The sequence below is a fragment of the Jaculus jaculus genome, chromosome 11, assembly GCF_020740685.1.
Source record: "Jaculus jaculus isolate mJacJac1 chromosome 11, mJacJac1.mat.Y.cur, whole genome shotgun sequence".
Classification (NCBI taxonomy): domain Eukaryota; kingdom Metazoa; phylum Chordata; class Mammalia; order Rodentia; family Dipodidae; genus Jaculus; species Jaculus jaculus.
This window is the reverse complement of record NC_059112.1, coordinates 43,589,390-43,616,208: the sequence shown is the minus strand read 5'-3', so window position 1 is coordinate 43,616,208 and position 26,819 is coordinate 43,589,390. Positions and strand designations below refer to the sequence as shown.

Below are 26,819 nucleotides of genomic sequence, written 5' to 3'. Positions count from 1 at the left end.
ATATCCTAATATCAAGATCACTTTCTCTACATGCCTCAATTTTTCTATGTTCCTGAATTAAGAAAAGTAAGAATGTCAAGAGTTCCTTCATGTAGTAAGTTTCTTAGGAAAGAATTCAATTAAAAAGCTCATTGTGCCAGAATAAGGTCATTTATAATTGAGTCAAGTTTTCTATGCTCACTCATTTACTAGGCCTTGAAAACAACATGTTCCTGAGTAATAATCTAAAAGTAAAGATAGCATGACACACTAATATTTTATTTATGAAACAGTCAGATTTCATTCCCTTTTCCTGTTGAGAATAATTAGAAATTAGAACTGTAAAAAGTCACCTATCAGAATAAGCACTGACAAACATAACCAAATAAAGAAGAGATGAGCAGGTAGAAAATGTCCATGGGTTGTCTGAAGTTACTGCCAGTGGGACAGTGTGTTCTTACTGATACTGAAACTACATGCAGATGTGCAGATGTGTCATAAAGACAATAAAATGAAAAGAAAAAAAAAGTAAGAAGTGGATCAGGCAAGAGCTGAAGACTTAGGACATGATGACAGGAGCCACAGGGACTGTTAATCATATCATAAAAGCAGAAAAATGCAATGTAACTTGACATAGTTAGTGGAAATGGCTGGGAAGAGAGCAAAACTGTCTGCCAATTACAATCTATGTATCTGGAGGCTGCTAATGAATGAGCAAGGGGGAGTTAAACACCTGATTACTGCACAAGGTCTATTTTATTTAGAACTTTGCTGACAAAAGACAAATAACATAATATACCACAGTGCTCATACCAGCTTTCAGGGGCACCTGGACAACCAGGACATTTGATTCAGTTCAACTTCAGCATTTATTAATTGTCTATCCTATGCTTGAAATGGTGTCTCATGGTCACTTGTTCATTTCACTTTTCTTTGTCTAATTACTTTCTTATCAAAGTGTGACTGTTTCCAACAGTCAGGTCAGAGAAACTCTAAATTCAACAATAAAATAGAAAACAACCCATTCTAATAGAAGATTGAAAAAGCATTTCCCAAGTGGAAAAGAAAGGGACAATCCACTGAGAAATTCATTCTTGTTCAGCCTGCATGCTTAGACATATGCATTATATACATTATATGCTTTGTACTTTAAAAAGTAAAACACACATTAGAACAAGTGGCTATAGAACTGGTTTGTAATTACAATCAGACTGCCTGTTGCTCAGCAACACTAACAGGAAGTCAAGGTATGGAGATACTAGGACTCTGAACTACTTGTTTCTTTAGCCATCATATGCATACACAAGTCTAACCATGTTTCTATATTTCTTAAACTGGAGCACAGGAATCTTAGTATGCTGCTAGCTATGTGGCTTTTATGCCACTTGCCTTTCCAAGTCTATTGATGAGTCAAATGTCCATGAATTACTATACATCAAGACGTAACATGAATATATTTAGAAAATCAGAATCCAAGACTATTCTTTACTGCTATGAAGGTAATTTTTTTAGCAAAAGGACACACTTTTCCAAAATGTGCTATCATATACATATATATATCTGTCAAGAAATCAAGAGCCCTCTATATCAACAGACAGACAATAATGTACAGTCATGTCTCAGCATAAATGGGAGACCAGTTCCAGGACTCCCTATCAAAGCCAAGATGTAAGTGTGTTTAAGTCTCTCATAGAAAATTGTACTGTATTTGTGTATAATCTACATATATCTCCAGTAAACTTTGAATTGTCCTTATACCACATTTAATATCTAATATAATGTAAGACTTTTGTAAGTAGCTTTTATGATACACACACACACACACACACACATATATAGTTATTTATTTATATATACATATATATAAAGTTTTGTTTTGTTTTTCAAGGTAGTGTCTCACTCTGGTCCAGGCTGACCTGGAATTCACTATGTAGTCACAGGGTGGCCTAGAACTCAAGGTGATCATCCTACCTCTGCCTCCCAAGTGCTGATATTAAAGGTGTATGCCACCACGCCTGGCTGTTAGGCTATATGTTTAAGGAGTAATGGCAAAAAGGAAAATATCTGTATATATTGAGATGTATTTGTTTTTTAAATCTTTGCAACTGTTGTAGCTACCTTTGTGTTGCTGGAACAAAACATGGACCAAAAGCAGCTGATAGGAGGAAAGTATTTGCTTTGGCTTACAGTCTAGAGAAGTAACTTCATCATGGCAGGAGGTGGAGATGGTAGAGTGGAGGTTTGGCATCTCTTTTTGCCATAGCAGCTGACAGGAACTGGCAAGAGAGTGAGCTGAGCTCCTGCTGGCAAGGGGAAGTAATAAACTGCACGATCCACCACAGAGTCACCATATCTCCACCAAGCTCCACCTCTCAAAGTGCCACAAGTTGCAGATTAAGTACCCAAAACACCAAAGGCCATGGGGGACCATTTACCTCAAAGTACCATCGTGATCCACACTTGTTTGAAACTGCGGATGTAAAATCTGAAGATTCATTGGCCTGAATGCATGAAGGTTTCAAATGCACCAAACATGTTTTGAGACAGCATTGCCTACTGATAAGATCATGCATTTATGGTCATTTATTTTCATGATGGCAGCCAATCTGACAGGAGTGAGATGGAATCTCAGCCTAGTTTTAATCTGCATTTTCCTGAAAACTAGGGATGTAGAACATTTTAAAAGATGTTTATATGCTATCTGTATTTCTCTAGAAATATAAAAGGAATAGAAAGGGAAGGGGTACCTAATAGAATGGTATGGTATATATGTATGTAGAACAAGAGATTAATCAGGGTGAAAAGTCCAAAGTGAGGTCAGGGGAAGATATTGAGTAAAGAAAAGGTAGAGGGAGGGCTAATCAAAAGCTAAAAGCTAATACATAAGTCATATGGAAATCCACTTTTTTTGGCCAATGGAATATTCAGTAGGCACAGATTGTTACTAGAAAGTTTTCAGTGCCAGGGATGGAATACCTTCCAGTAAGTTGTTGGCCAAGGAGGTACCTGATGCCCAAAAACATCACAGGCTCTTGATAAGGGCCTTTGTTTCCCACCAGAAATAGATGGTAAGACCCTATTGCTGAAGAATCCACATATTTGGGCAGTAAGGTCACTGAGAAATCTGGCTGGAGCTGAGCTGAAAACCTCTCCATGTATACCAGATGACAGAAAGCTAGAAAAAGCCATGTTGCATACAGTTCAGTGGGAGTGAAAGAAATCACTAGTGAAGATACCCAACAGTGGACACTGTAAACCTTATATTTGGCCAGCCAGACCATATGAGCCAACAGATGCAATAGTGGCATGTCTGTAATGGGGGTAACCAACTGCCCTCTAATTTGACTGGAGAATAAATCCCTGATACTGAAAATCTACAACAGGGGTAGTCATGAGCCCTAGGGGTATAATGTCTGCTGGTCTTTGGCTAAATGTATATATTATGCTTACCAAACTGCCTAGTAAGCATTTCTCTTTAATGTTCATACCCATATATTGTTAGTCGCATTTGTTTGTTAGATAACCTTCTCTTTTCAGATGGCAGTGACATTGGGATGACTCAGAAGGTACGACAGTGCTGAGAAGAAGTGACAGAGGAGTACTCAGCACTGAAATATCTCTATCACACCTTCCAAGACTCAGGGTCCATTGCAGAAGAGGTGGCAGAATGTATGAGCCAAAGGAAGGGTAGGATTCCTTACAATGTGTTCCCTCCAGACACAAAATGGCTTGGATATCCATGACCTCACAGTGTCTGACACTGTGTATGACCATCATAATAGGAGGAAAAGATCATGACATCAAAATACAAGAGACTAATTGAGCAGGGGAGGGGATATGATGAAGAGTGGAGTTTCAAAGGGGAAAGTGGGGGGAGGGAGGGAATTACCATGGGATAATGTTTACAATCATGGAAGTGGTCAATAAAAATAAAATAAAAAGATCAATGCAGTATACAGGATAGCACACACACGCACACACACACACACACACACACACACACACACAGTTATTCTATTCTACTTGTTTATTTATTGGTGTCTAGACACTAATTTTGCTTCCTCAGAATGGACCCTTCAAGTGGTTCCCAGATTCATAGCTGCTTTCCTCACATAGGGCTGGCAAGCTTTTCACAAAGGGCCAATAAGAATAATTGGTTTTGTGGGCTATACATTTTCTTTCATACTCATTCAACTTTGACGGTACAGGACAAAAGCAGTGTCTGCCAGTATGTAAATTGATGTGGCTCTATTCCAGTAAGTATTCATGGCTACTGAAATGAATTTCATATAAATTTTACAAATTATTGAATATTACTCTTTTGTGTTTTTTAATAACCATTTAAAATATAAAGATATTTTTATTATAAAGGCCTTATAAGAACAAATGGATGACTGGATTTGGTCCAGTTGCCTATCCGTATTCAAAGGTATAGTTATAATTTTCTTTCTCTTTGTTTTGGTTTTTCAAAGTAGGGTTTCATTCTAGCCCAGGCTGACCTGGAATTTACTCTATAGTCTCAGGGTAGCCTCAAACTCATAGTGATTCTCCTACTTCAGTTTCCTAAGTACTGGGATTGAAAGCTTACACCACCATGCCTAGGAGACAGAGAGAGAGAGAGAATGAATATGGGTACACAGGGGCCTCCAGCCACTGAAAATAAACTCTAGACACATGTGCCACTTTATGAACCTAACCTTACTTATGCACTGTGGAATCAAACTTTAGTCATTTGGATTTATAGGCAAGTGTCTCAACTTCTGAGCCATCTTTTCAGCCTACATAGTAGTTTTTTGTTGTTGTTTTTTGTTTTTGTTGTTTGTTTGTTTGTTTGTTTTTTGAGGTAGGGTCTCACTCCAGCCCAGGATGAACTGGAAGTGACAATGTAGTCTCAGGGTGGCCTTGAACTCATCACAATCCTCCCACCTCTGCCTCCCCAAATTTAAGACAATACCTTTATTCTAACAGAAAAAGAAGAGCCTTCCTTTTTGATAAGCATTTACCTAATTCTTTGAAAATATTCTCATGATAAAAAAATTATGCTGGAACCTGACACTTTTTAAAGATTTTATTTTGATTGATTCATTTATTATAGGGAAAGAGGGAGGGAGGGAGAGAGAGAGAGAGAGAGAGAGAGAGCGTGAGAATGGGCACTCTATGTCTTCTAGCCCCTGCAAATGAACTCCAGATACATGCACCACCATATACATCTGGCTTATGTGGGACTTGGAAAATCAAACCTGGGTGCTTTGGCTTTGCTGGCATGTGTCTTAACTGCTAAGCTTTCTCTCCAGCACCACCTGGCACATTTTAGAGAGAGAGAGAGAGAGAGAATGTGTGTGTGTGTGTGTGTGTGTGTGTGTGTGTGTGTGTGTTCATATGTATGTGGTCTCTTTCTTGATTGCTCTCCACTTTATTGGTTGAGACACGGTCTGTCAACAGTGCTTGAAACCAGTTAGTCTAGCTCACCAGCCTACCCTGCCTGCCTCCTGATTAGGTTGCCATGCCCTCTCAGCATTCGCATGGGTTTTGGAGATCTGAACCCTAATCCTTTAACTTACACAGCAAGTACTATCTGCACTGAGTCATCTTTCTAGTACTTGACCCCGAAATACTTTAAATAACAAAATTTATTTTATGACAGGCTTCATCAGTTGTACTAGGTGAGTTTAGGCTTTTGCTTCCTCATATATTTTGACACAGGACTTGGTTATTGTAACATTGGATTGGCAAAACTGGTAAAATAAACTCAGGTTTACCTGCATATAGATACCCAGGGACTAGGTGGTACTTAGTTTCTTTCACAAATATCTAGGTAATCTCTAGGGTCATTAGGGAAGTGTTTTTGTTTGTTTGTTTATTTGCTTGCTTTTTTTTTTTTTTTTTGTCTTCTATGTATAATTTTAACACATCTGAATTTTCAATTTCCCGGTATCTGGTTAAATGTTCTGTTTTACAAAATACTTGTTTTTAGTAATTATGTGTTCAGAGATGTCTCCCTATTCTGAACTTCCCCTCAAGAGCTTGTGCCTAGACCTGGTTACATTTAGATTCCTGTAACTGCTAGGAAATATTTTATCAGCTAACCAGCTGCTATTACTACTAAGACAATGTCATGTATTCTGGATGCTTAAAAACTATTCTCTTATTTAAGTTTTCCTCTCTATATACTTAAAGAAATTGTTATAGTTCTACAGTTTCTATTTTAATTGTAGTAAGAGTTTCTATGTATGGCCATGGCACTAGTAATCTGTCTCTACATGCATAACTATATTTATATACTGATTTATCACAATTCCATTATGCCAAACATTTTGACATTACAGAGAAATAAAGTGTCTTTTTACATAATTATGTACATATAAATAGCACAGAGTTCATACACAAAGGGACAAAGGATGAAGAGAACTCAGGAAATAAAACTTGATTATAGTTCAGGTCCAAGCATGACCTCTTCCTGTCTCTGTGATCTTGGGCCACTCATCTGACCACCTGACATCTCAATATCTTCATCAAAACAGGAGAAAAGACATTACCTTTATAAAGCTTAGTTTCTGGAATTAAGGGCTCTGCCTAGTCTATCAGATTGCTTCCTAGAGGTGGCTAAAATGGCAGACAACACTCCCACCTGAGCAAAGCAATCACTTGAGAAACCACTTGAGTGTTGCTTATGCAAGAAACTAAGGAAACACTGTTGTCCCAGTGATGTGGTTACATGGAAGACAATAAGGAGGGTAACAGCTCCCTTTGTGTATACTGCATGTGAATTACTTTGGCTTCCTGCCTCTACTGAAAAGACCACAGTTCCTATGTTTGTCTGTCTGCCTGCCTACTCTCTCTCATTTTCATTCTCATCTCTCTCTGTACAGTTTATTTTTAATTGGTCATTATTCTTTAGCTAGCATTGGAAGTCCGTCTTTTCTGTTTTATCACTAGGACAACCACTGCAACCTGCTGGCTAAATGCTCTTTATTTGAACTCACTTGAGCCCTGTGATTTGCTCCCTTCCACACAGATGCACTACAGAGGGGTTTCTTGCTGGTGCTTCACTTGTAGGCTCAGTGCCTTGTGAAGGTTCAACGTTGTGAGAAGTCTCATTCCAGATAATTACAAAGGTAGAATGTTCCAGCAGCACAAGTATGGCAGAAGCCTCTTGAGGTTCATTAATCAATTAATACTCTTTGCTTCTTGAAAATGAAGCACTTACACTGCAGAGAAATCCCATGGCTCCACCTGGCTCAGTGCAACAATCCAGTCCATGAAAGCATTAGAGAAAAACTTGGCTGGACTGTCCAGGAAGCAGGAAGTGGAGGCAGCCACACTGAGCAGACAGACACAGCTGGGAATCAGGGCTGAGTTCACACGCTGGTTTCCATGGCTGCCCACTGTGTGGCCCTCACAGATTGTTTATGTGGTCTTAGGGAAGGCTTTTTCATTTATGAAATTGACATGATCTACATTTCTCCCAGCAATTTGTAAGGACATAAAGTTTATAAGAAGAATTTATTATCACTTTTATTATAAGAACAATTGACATTGTTCTAAAATATACACAAAGCATGATTTCTTCCAACAATTTCATCCCTGCAGATATGTGTGCTAGACTGATGATGCCACCCATGCCAGGAGCATTTTGATTGACTCCATTTGAAGTTTGTTTCTGATTAATATTAGCATAAATTAAAATGCACAACTCAATCCATTTGTGGCTGGGAAAACACATGTGCTCCGATCAAGCAGCAAATACCTCAGAGTAAGAACTTATATGGATTCCAAGAATGGAAGACACCTAAGAAAATGTTACAGAAGGAATGATAGGGCTAGAGATGGTTAAGCTATAAAGGATGCCTGTTTGCAAAGCCTGATGGCCCAGGTCTGATTCCCCAGTACCCATGGAAAGCCACATGTATAAAGTGGCACATGCATCTGAAGTTCATTTGCAGTGGTAGGATGCCCTGGAACAACACACCCCCCACTTCCCTCTCCTCCAACTCTTTCTGTCTGTCTTAAATAAATAAATAAAATTATTAAAAAAGAGGTCTGAAGGTCAGGTTCCAAGAGATTTATTGTTATGATTTAGATATTGATTGAATGTCACAGGGTAGACTGACACAAGCTTAGCCATGTCATTTTAATAACACAATGCCTTACAAGCGGTTCATCACTATCAATATATTATTATTATGGAGTACATATCTGTATATATTTTCAACTAAATCAATATGGAGGCTAGATGTAATGGCTCATCTGAAATTCCAGTACTTGGGACGGAGGAATATTATAGTAAGTTTGCAATTAGTCTGGGCTACATAATGAGTTATAGGCCAATCATAGCTTTGAAGTGTGAATCTGTCTTAAAATTTGGTAAAGAAAGTAGCTTATTGGCACATTCCAAAGCTTTATTGTTGGTTTTCTTTTTCCCATTTATCATTAGTTTGAACCTTACTCCTTATAAAAACAAAGTTCTGGCTCAAGTTACCTGGGTTCCTCAGTTAAATCTTCAATGGAATTATCTATTCCTACTACAAATCATAATTCTTTTTCTATATGTTTATTCAATTTTTATTTATTCATTTTAGAGAGATAGAGAGAGAAAGAGGCAGAGAGAGACAGAGAGAGAGGATGGGCATACCAGGGCCTCCAGCCACTGCAAATGAACTCCAGACATGTGCACCCCCTTGTGCATCTGGCTAACATGGGTCCTGGGGAGTTGAGCCTCAAATTGGAATCCTTAGGTTTAACAGGCAAGCGCTTAACTGCTAAGCCATCTCTCCAGCCTTAAAAATCATAATTCTTTTAAATATCATAATTTTTGAGGTGAAATGGTAGTAGACTTCCTGTATAATGTGAGCCTTTATTCTGTATTCTTTGTTCCCTTAGGTATTCAAGAAAAGTAGAAGATTTCTACTATAATATCATGAGACAATATAAAGATGACCACAGTGTTAGCACATGATCCCTGCTGAAATGGCCTTTTTCCTAATGACTTTTTCTGCCATAAGAGTTCATCTTTACTATGTGCCTGCAAATCACTCTGCAAAGACACTCATTAAGAAAAATCAATTAGTAAAATTGTGCTTCATAGTGATTAGCAGTTAAAATCAGCTCTAACTAATATACACTCACTCCATCTTAACAAGAAAAAAAAAATCAATTGGAAACATTGATCACTATGCTTTACTTTGCTGTTACATATAAGATAATCAGTATCACACATGACAAGAGTTATAGAAAATGACAGCAATGCTCACCTGTGGATTTATGCCCAATTTAAGTCATTATTAAAATTACCTTTATAGAATATTAGATGTAAAAACTTCAAGGAAGTTGGTAACTTTGATATCTTTATACATAGCAAGAAATTTCTAATAGTTTCCAAAGTACTGAATCAATCAATCACCTATTATTACAGTTATGACAAATTGTGTGTGTGTGTATGTGTGTGTACACACATCTGTACTAAAGTAGGGAAAGAGTGTGAATAAGTAAAACTTTTTTTTATATTACAATGATAAGTCTTAGTCTTAAAGAAGAGAGACTTTTTTCAGTTTAGCAGTAATATCAAAGACTATTGATTTCAAAGTGGGTTTGGCAGACTCAGAATCTCAACCCAGAACTCCTATATCACACATAAGACACCAAAAGAGGAAATTCAAAAGAAACTGTTTTGTGAGATCTATGGCAAAACTTTCAAACTTTATCTGTCTTTCAAACCTTGACTAAAATTATTTTGAGGATATTTTAAAAATAGTTGCATATGGTGGATATAAATGGCTTGTAAAATCAAAGCATCCCAACAAGCAATAACAAAGACACAAGTGCTCAGGCAGGGTCCTCATATCCTGGCAACAGAGAAATAGATGCCTTTGAAAATCTTCTAATTGGTTACCAACCTGGGGATATTTGTTGTTGGGTCATTTGATTTAAATACTATGGTCTTTTTCTTAGTAAAGTTTGAAATTAATACAGCATTCCTTCACTTCAGTTGGATTCACATGAGATAATCTTAAAATCAAGTTCACTGTCATTTAAATCACTGATTCCAAGGCTGAGCATGTTCTTGAATTCATAACTATTAAGCCAAGGTGAAGTAACAAGTCAATCATTAATTATACATCTGACATTTGTTAATTCAAAAACAATTGAAATTCATGCACAAGGAAGGCAGAGGCTCTGATAAATACAAAGCCTACCCTTAAATAGGGCAGGCAATGGTAGGACATGACTACTAACAACAATATCAATTAGGAAAGCAGAGAATCTCACAGCCTAGTCATAGAGGTGCGAGAAAGAACAATTATAGAAAAAAAGAGAACAAGAGGGAAGAAGTAGGAACAAGATGTGCTGATCTTCTTTTGATCCTGCCTAAGGAGGGAGCCCCATCAATGAGAGCAAGGAAGGATAAGGAAGTTGGATGAAGGCAAAAAGTCCCAGAACCAAAAAAAAAAAAAAAAAAAGAAAAGAAAAGAAAAGAAAACATTCAGAATACAATTGTGGAAGTGGAAGTCTAAAGCTCAGAAAGGCTTCTTAAGAAACAAACTCACACTCAAAATTCAGACTTAGGTTCTCATGATTTCCAGGATGAGAAGGTAACCAAAGACATTCCACTCTCTCTGGAAGGATACTGAATCACAGGGCATGTCTCCATGGACATATACAATGGAAACATCAAGCAAAATAAACACACTTGAACCTCTCAGTTGTATTTATTCCTTGGGAAACCAAGGCCCTGAGATTCCTTTCTACCCTGGGAAACAGAGCCAAATATACATTTTGTATGTCATAGTGACATTTATGATCACAGTTCATGATATGACCTTTTTCTTCTTTTAAGCAAAGGTCCTACATTAAGAAATATTTGGTTCCAAAGATGCAAACCTTATTTTATGCAATTAACCCTTGTCATTTCCAATTCAAGAAAAATTTACCATAAGCATTATTATGAAAAAAGTCAATCTTGTTAAAATTTAATCAATCTTGTTAAACATGTATTTTTATGATAATTATTTATCGAGGTAGAGCCAATCTGAAATTTGCTGTGTAGCCTCAGGGTGGCCAGGAACTTGTGGCAATCCTTCTACCTCTCTCTCCCAAGTGCTATGATTAAAGGTGTGTGCCATCACACCCACATTTAATTTTATGATAATTCAACAATTATGTATTTGGTACCTATAATTCTCTGAGCCCAATCTTTGATCTTAAAATTCTTACATGGTGGTGGAGGAGAAGAAAAGGTGAGGTTAACTAAAATAATGAATGATGAGTGTTTTAATAAACATACTTTAAAATGGAGGTTGCTGCCTCTTTCTGCCAGTTATACTTCCTTCAGCATTGGGAAACAACAACAAAAAATACCCAGCTATCAGCTACTAAGCCCTTCATGCAAATGTAAGTTTAAATAATTTACTTACATTGTGTTAGTTCAATTTCCTAGAGATAAGGAAGTACGGACCAGTGATTAAAATGTTGGCCCTAGGAATAATCCTGTCTGAACTCAAACCCAATTAAGTAACTGAAAGCAAGTGGAATAATACACAGAAAAAAAGTAGACACATCTCTCTCCTACCACTACTACCAACACAAATTCCACAGCATTTGTACCACTTTGGGAATTCATTTATCACACAAAATTACTCAAATTAAGAGGGTCCTGCAACCCCTCTGACTGTACTTAGCAAATCTTCTTAGCTTTGAATTGGAGGGCCTGCTGATTTGATTAGTGAGTTGGACAGAGAGTTACATTTCTTTGTAGCATTCTGCTATATCATGTGGATACAAATTGTAGGTATGCATATATGTATGTATGTGCAGTGTGTGTGTGTGTATATATATATATATATATATATATGTATGTATATATATGCATATATATGTATATATATACATATATATATGTATACACATGTATATGTATATATATATATATATGTCATCATGCAAGAAAATAGGTTTATGAAACAACTATTACACATTACCTTTTCCATAAGTATTTTTTAAATTTATTTTTATTAGATTTCAACATATATAGTATATAAACAACACATGCTGGTACCATCCTTTCTCTTTTCCCTGCCCCTTTTATGAAGAGGACTTCCTTGTTGTGGATGCAAGTCAATCCTATGGAGATTGTGAGTCACCTATTATGGAAGTAGCAGTCAGTAATACAGGAGAGGCAATGTTTCTGTGCAAAATGTCCCAACTTGTGGCTTTAACAATCTTTCTACCCCCTACCACCCTTCAGTGAAATTCCCTGAGACATGTTGGGTACATTTTAAGTCTACTTCAGTGACAGGCTCTTAGGAGCCCCTGGATCTCTGGTGTGGTAGGTATTGAGTGTAGCCAGTGTCTATCTCCTTCTCCCATGTGCTGATATCAGATTCACTAAGAAAGCAGCATCCTTGCTTATTTCCCTAATTCCTTTGTAGTTTCAGCTGGGGCCAGGGTGGAATGCACTGGATTGTTTATCTCCTCAGGTTAAGCTATCATCTGAAAAAGAGAAGCAGATTCTCCAAATGAGAGTGAAGCCAGCACCTATTAAATGGGATAATCATTATTAATTTAGAGAGAATTTAAAGGATGTAGATTATTTTATATGCCAAGATTAGTGGGATCTTGACAATGGAAAGAAGAATCATTATCTGGATATGATTCTGACTTGTTTCTCAGTTCCAGATATGGTTTCCTTTCCACTGAGAAGATCTGTTAGCCAATCCAAGTGCAGTTGGTTTCCCTCTATAGCTGTGTGCCACTATTGCACTTGCATGAGCATCACATCAGGTTGTTTGCTTCTGAGTCATTTAGACTTTAAGTTGCCAGGTGTTGACAGATGTTGGCCACTTTCCCCTGATAACTTATGCAGTGCCTTTTAGTATGAAATAGGCTAATTGAGGACTGGCTCTCTTCTGGATTACAACCAGGTCTCTCTATGGTCTGTATAGTTTGTTTAGCAGTAAGGTCTTACTATTAACCTCTGGTAGATAAACAAGTGCTATGAGAAAAGTAGAGGAGTAGAGGTATTACAAGTATCTCCTGATGATTCTTCCAGTTTCATCTATGTCTATTATGATTTCTCCTTTTTCATTTCTGATTTTGTTAATTTGAGACTTCTCTTTTTTCACTTGATTGGTCAGGGGTTTGTCAACCTTGTTAATTTTTTCAAAGAACCAGCTCTTTGTTTCATTGACTTTTAAATATTGTTTTCCTAGTTTCAATTCATTGATTTCTGCTCTAATCTTGATTATTTCTTTCTTTCTGTCTGGAGCACTTTGGGTTAGATTCTTGTTTTTCCAGTGCCTTTAGGTGGACAGTCAGGTTATTTATTTGGGTTCTGTCTTTGTAATGAAGGAATTTAGGCTAAGAATTTTACCCATAGGACTGCCTTCATTGTGTCCCATAAGTTTTCATAGGTTGTGCTTTCATTATCTTTCAATCCTAGGAATTTTACAATTCCTTTTTTTAAATTTCTTCCATGATGCATTCATTATCTAAAAGTGTGTTGTTTAGTCTCCAGGAGATGGTAGAATTCATGATTGTTGTTAATTTCTTCTAGCTTTAAAGCTTTGTGATCTGACATGATGCAGAAAGTTACTTCAATTTCCCTGAATATATGATGGCAGGTTTTATGGCCTAATATATGGTCAATTTTGGAGAAGGTTCCATGGGCTTCTGAGAAGAATGTGAATTCTGTAGAAGCAGGGTGGGAAGTTCCATAGCTATCCATTAGGTCTAGTTGATCTATGATATTGTTGAGCTGTATTATTTCCCTATTCATTTTCTGCTTGGATGATCTGTCTGTTGATAGTGGACTATTGAAGTCTCTGACTATGATGGTGTTGGTGTTTGTTTCTATTTTATTGACAAATAAATTTTGTTTTATAAACTAGTACACCTGTGTTTGGCACATATATATTTATGATTGTGATGTGCTCATGTTGGATCATTCCCTTGATGAGTAAAAAGTGGCCTTCTTTGTCCTTTTTAATGACTTATGGTTTGAAGTCTATTTTATCAGACATTAATATAGCAACACCTACTTTTTTTATTTCCATTTGCTTAGCATATCATTTACCACCCTTTCCCCCTGAGGAGGTGTCTATCATTATTAGTTAGGAGGGTTTCTTGAAGACAGCATGAAAATATGGAATGTCACCAATTTGCACATCATCCTTGTACAGGGGCCATTTGAATCTTCTCTATATCATTCCAATTTTAGTATATGTGTTGCTGAAAGGAGCACTTCCATAAGTATTTTTCAAACATAAAGATGATATGTTCTTTCACATAAATGGCAAGAACATTACCCAGTATCTAAATCTCAGGCTTCAGTGGACCCTGTGCTCCAGCATCTGCTTGTCTTGTGAAACCTAGGATAGATTGCCATTATGGGATGCAGTGTAGCAATAGGACAGGTTTCCCAGTGAAGGATATAGGACTCAATTCTTTGTTGTTGTTTTCTCCTCCCTCTGGTAATTACTTTCAATTATGTCAGCTGTTGTGACTATTTGTGCTCAATTCCTTTTCATGCATTTCATACTGGTGTTGTGCATGATTTTTAGAAATGCTTCTATGTCCACTTCTTTAGTGTCGAAGAATATATGCTTTACCCACATTTTGTCCAAATAAGCCACCACTTCCTCATGTTCTTCACCTGTCAAATGGAAAACATACTTATTACCCCATGAGGTTGGCAGAATGAAAGTAAATAAGATGTAAGCATATTTAAAGAGATAATTTAATATGGGGGCTTGAGTATTCATAAATGTTACTTCTTATTATATTAATCTACAGGTAGACATTTCTATGGATGCTAAGGATAAGGAAACCAAGTCTTTGTCTGAAGAGATGGCTTAGTGGTTAAGGTGTTTGCCTATGACCCAAAGGACCCAGGTTCAATTCCTTAGTACCCACAGAAGCCAGATGCATAGGGTGGCTCATGTGTCTGGAGTTAGTTTGCAGTGGCTCGAGGTCCTGGTGCATCTATTCTCTTTCTCTCTCTCTCCCTCTTTCACTCTCAAATAAATAAATAAATTAAATATCTTTGAAAAAGAAAAAGAAAACCAAGTCTTTATAGATTTAAGGCACTTGACCAAAACCACATAAAGGACTAAAGTCAAAGTTTTAAGAGCTAACCTACTACTGTTTGCATATCAGTCACTATATATTTTGTAGTATGCTGAGACTAACAGTCAAGTTAGCACTTATTTTTACATTAGTATCATTGACTAATCCTTATATATTGGATCTTCATATGTTATAGTATGTTTATTTATAAATTTTTATATATAATTTATATCATCATATGCTTTATTTATAGAATATTATTAATATGGCATTTACTTTGTATTGTGTTCTTTTATATTTATGGCATGGTATACTCCGTTTCTATTGATAGGGTGTTTTGCTCATAGTGTAAAGCGGATTAATTTTTTGCTTGTATGTATGTGCACTGTGCGGTGAGGGGTATACTGTGGGGTATATGTATGTGTATGTGCCCTTGTAGTGATCCATGTAGTAGCCTGTAGACATCAGGTATTCTTCATTGTTCTACTTGTTATGTTTGAGCCAGAGTCTCTTACTGACACCGGAGTATGCTGTGATTTGTTTGTTTGATAGTTTTGAAGTCATAGGTGATTTCCTGGTTTTTCCTCTTCTTCGCAGAACTGAGATTAGAGACATGTATGGCCATGCCCAGATGTTTACATGGGTTCTGGAGATTTGACATCAGTGTTCTCAGGCCCCTTTGGGCTCCCATGCCATCTCTCCAGGACCCACTATGAATTTTTTCATTCATAATTAGATGTTATTTGTATGAATTAGGGGAGAAATATATCAGGAGCTCATTAATTAATGATTCCATTCAACAAATATGTGTTAACCATCACTAGACAATGGTGTGAAGACAATGGAGTTTCAAAACCAACAAAAGATAAAATACAAAACACAGGTTGGTGTTTCTTTCTTCTTGAAAGTGATTTCAGGTCAGAAAGGAAGATGAAAACAATTCATTACAACCCACTAAGGTCATTGCTGAGGCAAGTTTGCAGGGCCTTTCCAGAATGCTTCTCTAAAGAAGTCCAGGAAGGTTGACCTGGTGAAATTTCTAGAAACAAACACTCTTGTTCATTCATTTGATGTCTGCTTGGTGCTTCTTAGAAGCCTGGCCCTTCTGGAAGTCCTGGGAATATACAGGTAACGAAGCAGAACCCCTGCTTTATATCAGGCCACATGCAGTCTCTGCAAACCACTGGGGAAAGAGCTGCTCTGCTGATGTAAGAAAGATTATAGAATAACTGAAAGTCTTTACCTCATCTCACTCTTGTCTCTCATTCACATTTAATTAAATTAGAAATAGCTTAAATTGAACTTCAGTGGAGCAAAGAAACAAAACAACCTGGAACACCCTTTCTGTTAATAGGGTAGATTTAGGTCGATGTTTTCTAGCACAGTAAACACGAGCCTAAATGCTCCCTTATTAGAGGTAGTGTGAAGCCAGCAGAGAATATCAGGTTCCCTGGAAGTCCTGTGGGGTAAGCCCAGCACTGAGGAAGCTCACAGCAAATCACATCAGAAATTCAGCCTCACGCCAGAACCATCCAAACTCACTCTATATGCAGGCGAGTTCTGGGTTTCTTTTTCTGCATCTTCTATTTATATCTTTAACTAGGATTCTGAAATTTTTATCATTTACCTTTGCCCTAAGCTACCCAGCACATGATTCTAAAAGTCTTCCCCATATCTCACTAAAAGAATGAGGAATTTTTGACTTTTGCTCCAACAACTTCCCATAAAACAAAGCACATCAGGGTATTGGTACTACAGTGATAATTTAGAGAAAGTCTGAACACAAAGTCACAAATCCTTTACCTTGCTGACTTAGAAAAAGCATCTTTCAAGGACAGCATTAAAATTGACCAGGTTGCTCTGTGTTCTCTTTATTTGAATGAGTTAAACGATTTCCATTCAAGTCATTTGAATTCTGAGTTGGGATTGCCTAATTTGTAAAACACTGCCACCTTCACATAGTTTCAGTGGGGAGTTCAACAGCATAAGATAATAGTTGGACATTTTCAGGAGGAAACATAAATCATTGTCATGTAACCTCAAATTTTTAGGTCCCTAATATTTTGATGCAATTCACTTCTGAAGCAGTAAGCAAAACTTTCATATTGGGATATGAATAACTGTGGGTTTATCAATAACTTGCTCATTGAACTCAAAATAAGTTATGTAATATAATGTGAATCATTCATCCCCTCATGTCTGTTAGAAATAACTGTCTGGTTAGAGAAACTTCTCTATGGAAATAGAGGTAGACACTGAGGAGACTTAAAAACTCATCAAAACTAAAAATGAGAGGCTACCAGAGACATAAACACTAAACAAAACATTTCTATCATGCTCTCCAAGGCTCAGGAAACATTGCAGAAGAGGGGGCAGAAGGAACATAAGAGCCACAGGGTGCAAGGAAGTACTTTGAGGTACTTTCCTCCTGATATGAACCTACTGGTATATTCATGACATCACAGTGGTTGTCATACAAGCCCTGCACTGCTCTGAGCTCAACAGTATTTTGACATGGAGGATGAAGGTGGACAAAAAAATTAGTCATCAAGTCAGAGGAAGAACTACTTAGAAAGAGGAGGGTCCTCAGTGGAATGACAGTGGGGAGGGGGGACAAAGGAGGATGGGATAATGGGGCAGTTATAAGATCAAGTTACAGTGTGTCCATTATTAAAGTTCTCAATTAAAAATGTACCAATAAAGAAAAGGAAGAAAAAAAGAGAAAGTAGTCTTCTCATTAAAAATAATCAATGTGTTTATCATTGTTGTTAATTCAATTTAAATTGAGCATTTCCTATGCTAGTACAGAGTGAGTTGCTGTGGATAATGGCATGAAAAGACAGGAGAGGTACTTTAGTCTATGTGACTAATTTAACAAAACACCAAGGACTAGGTAGATTATAAACAAAATGTATTTTATTGCTTACATTTCTGTCTGGAAGCTGTGAAGTAAAAGATAAAGATACCAAAATATTTGGTCTTATGAGGGCCCAGTTTCTGGTTCATAGAATTTAGCTCCCACTGTGTCCCCATGCAATAGAAGGGACAAGGCTGCTGGCACTTTAGGCTCCTTTACAGGAGCATTCCAGTCAAATCCAATGAGCACAGAACCTCATCACTTCCCAATGATACTACTTCCAGTATCACCACATTAACGATTTAGTTTCAACATATGATCAAAGCAAATGTCATACAACAAAAATAAGAACAAACAATCAAAATGACATTCTTAATGAACCTAACATCACAAGCAGGGTAATATCTAGGAGAAGGAGTCAAATGGGACATCAAAATAAAAACTAGTTTGTGCATGAGAAGAACAAATCTTCAAGATAAGAACTAGCTGTGCAGATAGGAGCAAGTCATTTAACCTCTCTGAACATCAGTTTTCTAATTTCTAAAATGAAAAATCTGGGATCACATGGTATCTAATTACCCTCTAGACTGGATTCCACTATGGTCATTGAATAGTGCTCTGTGCAAAACCTTAAAGATACAAGAACCATATGACTCAGTTAGGGTCTTAGGTCGATAACTACACCCTGGGTGGGTCAGAGCAGTCCCTACCTGTTTGTGGTGTTACTCCGCACCCACTGACACATTCTCCCTTGCCTAGCTTCATCTGCAAAGTGCTCTGGTTTGGTGGGGTAATGCTATCACAGAAAGCAGACAAAAAAAAAAAAAAAAGATGGATAGGAAAAGATGACAAAATAGCAAGCGCCAAGCCCAGAGCACCCATGACTACTCTTGGAGTTCAAAAGCAGATGAATCAATAGACAGTTTGCTCATTACTTCAAGCTTTACAAAGGCATTTGAATATGAAAGCTAGAAGATGCAGTAGGAAGTAGAAGAGGATTTGGTGGTGTTTGTAACAGCATTTGAAGTTTCAAAATACTCCCCAAGTCATCCCACATTTTCACAACAGAGCAAGATTGGGAGTTCTGTAGTTGTCCATGTCAGATTCAACTTTATCACTTCCAAGTCCATGTTGTCCTTCTCCACTGAATGTTTCTGACTCAATCTGATTATATGGTCTTCCATATATGAGTCAAGAATGGCAAAGGTACTGCCTAGTTTGTGTGGCTCTAGTAAACTTCTCCTTACAAGACCTTAAGAATTATCTGCGTTCCACCTGTCATTCATTTTGCTTTATGTTTTTGGTTTGGAAAATGCCAGTCATCTCTACCTCTTGGTAAATTGATTTATACCATATTATGAACTGTATTTCAGGTCCTTCTTTCCAACAAATGATACTACCACTAGGATATTTATTTGGATTGTGAATTTATACCTCCAGTAGACAATAAATACAGTATGTGTTCCATCCTATTGTGCATAGTTATTTAAATGTTTATTTTCCTTGACAGCTTGGACTATATAGCACTGTATCAGAGCCTTCTTTTTTATATGACCAAACCCAACAGATACTATTGAATCAAGGTGAACATTGTCTTCTATTCCTGTTCTAACATTTGCTCCCTGTCAGCTCTTAGTTTTACTTTGAGACAATACATGCCACCAAGTTTCAAAGGCACATGAAACATTGACTTTACTCAACAGACAAGGTCTTTATCCCAGATAGCTTAACATAGAATCACAAGTTGCTCACTTTATGGTATCATTCCACCCAGAGTGCACCTACTTTATCATTCTACTAGAATCTCTCACAGTCTATGTGAGCAGTTTTCAGTCTCTCTCACTCTCTTCTCTTTTCTGTGACTATGGAGTGACCTCCATTAGCTTTCCCATCTGCTTTACAAAATCACTCTGGCATTCTATTTTCATCTTTGCTTCCCAGTGACTAAACCATGAAGCTGTGACCTTTTGAGAAAATGTAGCAATGGCATCAGCACATCCTCTGATTGAAAAATCAAAACTGAGCCCATACATAGTATAATTATGCTGCTTGCACAGGAGTGCGGTCTGCACTTGTCAAAGACAGATAATTGGATTTCAGATTACTGTTAAAAATATACACATTCCACCTGAGCCCCAGTAGTTTGTTTCCCTGAGATCCCGGAGAAACTTGCAACTTCACTTCAGCAGGCTCCTGTCCATATGCAGTTGGCAACTAGTCCCTTCCTGTTCTAGCTCCTGAAAGAGATCCCATCTTTACAGTCCCTCAAAACCTCTCTTCACTGCCCATCATCATAATTCACCTGGACAGTCAGGCCTTAACTATATGCCTCCAGTCTTGCCTGCTTTCCCCTTCTCTTCCTCATGCTTACCATAATTATCACAAAATTCCAGTTGAACTCCCTTCTCTAATATCAATGAGGCCTCTGAGCCACCATGATTTATTTTCTATGTTTTGCTTTTTTGCCAGGCAGGGTCTCACTCTACCCCAAGTTGACCTCGAATTCATTCTGTAGCACCACACTGTCCTCAAACTCAGAGACCTTCCTACATCTGACTCCCAAGTGCTGGGATTAAAGGCATGCACTACCATGCCCAGCCTAATATTTTCTTTAAAAAAATGTTTGTGAGACAAAATGTCATGTATGCCAGACTGGCCTCTAACTCACTATGTAGCTAAGGATGAACTTAAACTCTGAATCCTGAAGCCTCAACAACCTACATGATAAGGTTACAGGCTTGCACCGCTGTGATGGTTTATGTGGTTCTGCAGACTGTATTCAGAGCTTTATGCATTGTAGCTACCAACTGAGCTGTAGCTGAGTTCCCAAGCTCCCAAATTCCCTTAAAATTTTAAATCAATTATAATCACTGAAAAAATAAAAAATGAGGTTTCTAACTAACAGATCCAAAATATTAGACCACCACTGTGACCCAATAGCCACAATGCATTGGAGATGAGCCCTGGCTGCCCTCTGGGAAATCACAGGCTCTGATGTGAGCTGTGTGCTCCACAGTGCTGAGAGTTCATGAAGCTCACCACTTCACCCTGCCTGGTTCCCAGAAATGAGCACATCTGTGACTGTCATATACCTTTTGGGACACAAAGATTCTAGAATAATACTTAATCAAATGGAAGTTTTGAGTTAATTTGTTTTAGGGTCCTTTTAAAAAATATATATATATATATATATATACACATATATATACATATATATATATGTATATGTGTGTATATATATATATATATATATATATATATATATATATATATATAAATCAATTATAATCACTGAAACTTGTGGTATGAATGGCTCTTTGTGTAGACATATTAAGATCTTATTAACTTTTTGTCATCATCTTACTTCTGAAATTATATATTAGGAATGCTAAAGGGAAATAGGAAAAAATGACTAGGGGAAAGAAAAAACAAGTTCATGATAACTTTGAGAAGCACTTTTCTTATTTTCTAAACTGATTACAAGTACAAGAAAAAATTGAAAATGTCTTAAATTTATCTGAAATGAAATTAAACCTAAAAACTCTAGTGAACTGCTTATTGTGTCATTTCATCCCCTACTCTCTGTAGAATTTAAACAAAATTTATGTTTATGCAAGAAAAATTTAACTCAAATGATTGGCTATAATATTATTAATAAAATTGCTTTCAGGAGTACATTGACATTTTAACACAGTTTATAGTAAACGGAGATTAAAATAAAGCTAAAATCAAGTTAATATGCTTTCACTGTGCATTGCACATACTTTTACTATTAACATTTTTTCTGAGTAGCATCTCTGTGTATTTGTGTGTGTATGCATGTGCACACACATGTGTGCACACACCCATGCATGCTATAGTACTGAGAATAACCTCAAGGTCTTATGTATGTTGTACAAATATTCTGTCACTGAGTTACATCCCTAGCTCTTAGATTTTTGGAGACACTATTTATATTTATCTCACAATGTAGCTCAGTCTGGCTTTGAACTTACAGTCCTCCTCCTTCTACTTCTCAAATACTGGCATGATGGGCAGGCATACATCAAAACTAGCTCACTGACAAAAACAAAAAAACAAAAAGTTTAATTTTCTCCTGCCAACATGGTGTTCCCCTAACCAAACCTTACCTCCCATGGAAGGAAAGGCACGACCTTTAGGGTTCATTGTTTTTTTTTGTTTTGTTTTGTTTTGTTTTTAGGAATTTGCAGATTCTAGCTGATCGCCCATGGGAAGGTATAGAGGAGCAACATAGTCTGCTGATTCCCTTGCTCTTGGGTATCTCACCAGTCTCCCCAATCCCCTCAAGCAGCCATCCTATCTGTAGCCCCATCCCTAGGTTCCACACCCTCAGTATCTTGGAACCACCATGTATTCCCATCCTCCACCATCCACAGCCCAGCCCCAGCATCAGTCTGCTTTGCTCCATTCTCCCTACTCCCTGTCCCCTTGGGCCACCTGACCACGCAGTCCCATACCCTGAGCCACGGAACAACAAGCTCTTTCATCAGGCCCCTGAGCCCCCACCAGAGCCTCACAGGCTCCTTCCCTATGAGCAGAAAGACCCCATTGCAATCAGGAGCCTAGTGGAAGTTAACATAAAAGGGAATAATCACTGAAGACATTTCAATGATAGACTACAGCTTCCGCCTAAATTAAATAAGTTTCCTACAGTATAATGGGCAGACCACAGCACAAGAGGAATAACATGAAAAATCAAATGCAAGTAAATCCAACAAAATTCCCCAGTACCACAATGGATGACTCTATTCAAAACATCGAAGAGACAATAGGATCACAACCCCAAAATGAAGATACAAGCTATGCAACCCTAACCAAGCAAATAGCAGGACATGTAGAAAATCAACAAAGGACAAAAAATTGTATGAATGCTGTCTTCACCAAATTAGACCTAACAGAAAAGAACCAGCAATGGTTCTAAAGAGAGTTAGATGATCTGAAGGAGAGCAGGGGAAAATGAGGGGGGGGGTACCTCAATAACCAGATGGCTAAGCTCAATGAAGACATAAAGAAATGCAAGAATGAATTCCAAGAATCAGTAAGAAAATCATAAAGTGACATGGAAAGGGAACTCAACAGAGCGATGGAAACTTTACATAAAAATCAGGAGAGTTCCGGATAAGATATTGGCATAGGAGCATGCCAAACCAGCCGAGGGAGGGATTTAAGCAAAACCCCACCAAAAGACACTCTTCTTCTGAAAAATGAAGGAGTATACATTGTTCCTAGACACAGTGAAGAAGCCAGAGAGACCAAGATCCACCAGAAAGGAGAAAACGGTCAGGGTCCCACTAAGGCATTTGTAGACCAATCAGCATGATCTGTGCACCTGCCTGACACTACCCCACCAGGCATCCCAAAGTGCAGTAGCAGCAGAGCCCAAACAGGGGGATTTTGTTTTTCAACTTCATCAGCCTCCTTACAAAATTAAGAAATCTGAATGAAACACAGCTAAGATCAACTAACAAGCTACTGAAAGAGACCCAGGTAAAACTGCATGAGCAACTCCAGAAGTCTGAACTCTCCCATCCCCAACAATCAGGACCACAAACCTCTACAAACCTCTACAATGAGAACTTTAAAACACAGAAGCAAGAAATTGCAGAAGACACATCAAATGGAAAGACATCTCATGCCCTTGGATTCGAAGAATCAATACTGTGAAAATGCCAATCTTACTAAAAGCAATCTATACATTTAATGCAATCCCCATTAAAATTCTAATGGCATTCTTCACAGGAATAGAAAAAAAAAATCCTAAGCTTCATTTGGAAGCACAAAATACCTCAAATAGCCAAAATGATTTTGAGCAATGAAAATAAGGCTATGGTATCATCATACCCGATTTTAAGCTTTATTACAAAGCTATAGTAACAAAACAGCATGGTTTTGGCATAAAGACAGACATGTAGATTAACAGAACAAAATACAGGACTGAGAAGTTAATCCAGGCAGGTACAGCCATCTGATTTTTGACAAAAATGCCAAAAATATTCATTGGAGAAAAGTCAGCCTCCTCAACAAGTAATGCTGGGAAAACTGGATATCTATATATATAAAGATATCTACACGTATAAAGATGAGACTAGATCCTTGTCTTTTTCCATGCACAAGAATAATATCCAAGTAGATCAGAGACCTTAATATCAGACCTGAAATTCTGAAATTGCTAGAGGAAAAGGTAGGAGAAAGCCTTCAACGTATTGGCATCCTTAGCCTTCAGGGAAATGCAAATTAAATCTACCTTGAGATTACATCTCTCTCTTGTCAGAATGGCTACCCTCAAGAAAACAAGTGACAATAACTGTTAGTGAGGATACAGTAAAGGAGAATCCTCCTACACTGTTGGTGGGAATATAATCTAGGAAAGCCATTGTGGAAATCAGTGTGGAGGGTCTTGAGACAGCTAAAAATAGATTTACCATATGATCCAGATACAGCACTACTAGACATATATCCTAATGACTCTTCTCACTACCTTAGAGATACTTGCACAACCATGTTTATTGTTACTCTATTCACAATAGCTAGGAAATGGTACCAGCCTATATGTTCATCCACAGGTGAGTGGATAATAAAGATGTGGTACATTTACCCAGTGGAGTTCTATTCAGAGGTAAACAAAAATGAAATTATGAAATTCACAGGGAACTGGATGGATCTTATACTAATTGAGGTAAACCAGGTTCAGAAAGCCACATGTCACATGTTCTCTTTCATATGTGGATTCTACCTACAAATGTATAGACTTGTGTGTGAGCTGGAACCAAAAATCATTAGTGGAGGCCTATAACCTAGAAAAAGGTATAAGGGATGGAGGACAGTTTAGGTTGTAAGGTGATGGTATTGTATATATGTAAGTAGAAGAAAAGATTAGAGGGAGGGGCAAGGCCTAAGTGAGGTCAGGAAAAGAGATCATATAAAAGAAGGGTAGGGGGAAAGCCCTTCAAAATTCAAGATATTCTGAATAAGGCATATGAAAATCTACTGTCTTGAATAATGGCATATCCAGAAGCAATAGATTGTTACTAGGAAATTTTTAGTGCCAGAGATGGGATACATTCCAGTGAGTTTTTGACCAGGGAGATCCCTATTGCTTCCAAAACATTATAAGCTATTGCCAAGGCCTTTGGTTTCCCATGAGAAAGAGATGGTAAGACCCCATTTCTGAAGACTTCACATGCCTGAGAGGCAAAGTCACTGAGAAATAAAGATGGTGCTGAGTAGAAAACCTTTTTCCCATAGCCCAACCAACTGATAGCTGGAAAAAGCTGAACTGCATGCAGCTTTATGGGTGACAGAAGTCATCAGTGGTAAAAACAGCAGACACTGTAAGCCTCAAGTTTAACCAGATAGGCCAAATGACTAAATGAGTGCAATAGTGGCATGTCTGCTCTGGGAAAAACCAACTGCTCTCTAATTGGACTGAAGGCCTGCTCTATCTAAGGGAAGACATGCCTGGTACTGAAAACCTAATCAAAAGCCTATGGGAGGGGAGGTCATGAGCCTTAGTGGTATAAAGACTGCTCTTTTCTGGATAAATGCATATATGATTCTCACCAAATTGCCCTAAAAGCACTCCACTTAATTTTTATATTCATAAATTAATGCTACTCTTATTTCTGGTTAGAGAAACTTCTCTTTTCGGAGGTGATGACCACTGGGATGACCCAAAAGGCACCATAGTGCTGAGAAGAAGGGATGGAGGAGTGCTCATCACTGAAGCATCTCACACCCTCCAAGACTCAGAGTCTATTGTGGAAGAGGTGGCGGAAAGAATGTAAGAGCTGAAGGAAGGGTACCACTCCTTACATACAACTGTCTGGACAGAAATTGGCCACAATATCCAAGACCTCACAGTGCCTAGCAATACCTACACAAAACCCTCATAATAGTAGAAAAAGATTATGACATAAAATTAAAAGAGACACTAATGGAAAGAGAGAGAGGATATGATGGAGAGTAGAGTTATGAAGGGGAAAGCAGGGGAGGGGAGGGAAATACCATGGTTTGTTGTCTGTAAGTATAGAAGTTGGCAATTAAAAAAAAAATATATATATATATATATATATATATATATATATATATATATATCAGTAGAAATTACAAACCAAATTGAACAGCCCAAAAGTCCATAGAAGCTCTAAAGAATAGAGTCAGCCATGTGGAGGATAGAAACTCAGAACTAGAAGACAAAACAGAAGAAACAGTTTGAGTCCAAAATTTTCAATCAGCTTAAAAATTTTTGTGAACAGAACATGAGGGAACTGTGGGATACCTTTAAACATCCAAACATTCAGATCATGGAAATACCAGAAGTGGAAGAAATTCAGACCAAAGGCATGGAGAACTTATTCAACAAAATTATTAAAAAAAAAAAAATTCCCACTCTCTCAAAAGAAAGCCCAATCAAGTTATAAGAAACTAACAGAACTCCTAACAGACTGAACCAAAGAAGAAATTCCCCAAGACATACTATCATTAAGATCCTAAATATCACTAACAAAGAGAAAGTCCTAAAAGTAGCTAGGAAGAAAAAACATATTACATACTAAGGTAACCCCAACAGAATTACTTCAGATTTCTCAATGGAATTCCTGAAAGCCAGAAGGGCTGGAATGGAACTCTCAAAAGTCTAAGAACTGATAGCTTCCAACCCAACCTACTCTACCCAGCAAAAGTATCCCTCATAATAGATAGTGAAAGAACCACTTTTCACAATAAAACTCAGCTTAACAAGTATATGAACACAAAACCAAACCTTCCGAGTACTACAGGAAATTCTCTGTACAAAAGAAGCAACTAAACAAGCTCAAGTGCCTACAAGAAGCAGATCACAATAACCAAACTTCAAGAGGGCACAAAAAACTACAAAGCCAAAAAAACACCAAACCACATAAAC

The 26,819-nt window shown here is 37.6% G+C and overlaps 1 protein-coding gene and 1 non-coding gene across 2 annotated transcripts in view; both read right to left on the bottom strand.

The window, feature by feature from the left end:
• The window catches only part of Kcnip4 (potassium voltage-gated channel interacting protein 4), a 1,264,979-nt gene that overhangs the window by 1,146,135 nt on the left and 92,025 nt on the right, over positions 1 to 26,819 (bottom strand). The window lies entirely within an intron of this gene.
• Positions 14,109 to 14,215, bottom strand: LOC123453417. The gene has a single exon (XR_006632809.1). It is a non-coding gene; the product is annotated as a U6 spliceosomal RNA (small nuclear RNA).